A 667-nucleotide genomic window follows, 5' to 3' on the forward strand; every position below is an offset into this window, starting at 1 on the left:
TATATATATATACATATATATATATATATATATACGGTAGTGCATCAGCATGGCCGCAGCTCTAAGCTGAAACTATTAAAAAAAGAAAAAAAGAGAGAGAGAGAGAGATATAGATAGATGTCTGATAGATGTCTGAAGATTACGACATATATATATTTGTGTGTGCGTGTGTGTGTGTGTGTGTATGCGTGTGTGTGTTTGTGTACTTGTATTAAAGCGAAAAAAAAAATCTATTTGCAAAGTGTCGTTCGTAGTTTCACGTAACCGTCCGTCTGACGGTTGCGATGATCCTACTGATCAGACTTTGATCAGAACTGTCCGACGAACGGTAGGTGACACGTAACTCTGAATAACTGGTCGTGAAGAATATTTTTCGGCTTTAAATAATAGCATACGACTCTACCGTTGGTATTCTAGTACTATTGTTTCTGCCTTGTGTTGCATTTATATACAGATGAACCTACCTCGCGGCAGGAGGTGCAAATGAGGGTTGCTAAATCAAATTCCATTCTTCACCAAGTGCCACATATTGTAAGAGGCTCCCTGTAATAACAGTGTAGCAACACGGTGGTGCATCAGCATGGCCGCAGCTCTAAGTTGAAACTTAAAAAAAAAAATGTATATATACATTATATATATATATGTATATATATATATATATATATAT

The 667-nt window shown here is 36.1% G+C and overlaps 2 long non-coding RNA genes across 3 annotated transcripts in view; one reads left to right on the forward strand and one right to left on the reverse strand.

Annotated features, from left to right (window-relative positions):
* The window catches only part of LOC128249288 (uncharacterized), a 126,979-nt gene that overhangs the window by 111,176 nt on the left and 15,136 nt on the right, over positions 1–667 (forward strand). The gene's annotated exons all lie outside the window — the stretch shown is intronic.
* LOC128249289 (uncharacterized) overlaps positions 1–667 on the reverse strand; it is a 210,394-nt gene that overhangs the window by 31,383 nt on the left and 178,344 nt on the right. The window contains exon 3 of one of the 2 annotated variants that reach the window (XR_008265381.1): positions 484–603. The exons of the other annotated variant lie outside the window; for it this stretch is intronic. This is a non-coding gene — a long non-coding RNA (uncharacterized LOC128249289). Of the gene's footprint in view, positions 1–483; positions 604–667 lie in introns of those variants that run through there. 2 annotated transcript variants of the gene reach the window in all.

The sequence above is a fragment of the Octopus bimaculoides genome, chromosome 1, assembly GCF_001194135.2.
Source record: "Octopus bimaculoides isolate UCB-OBI-ISO-001 chromosome 1, ASM119413v2, whole genome shotgun sequence".
NCBI lineage: Eukaryota > Metazoa > Mollusca > Cephalopoda > Octopoda > Octopodidae > Octopus > Octopus bimaculoides.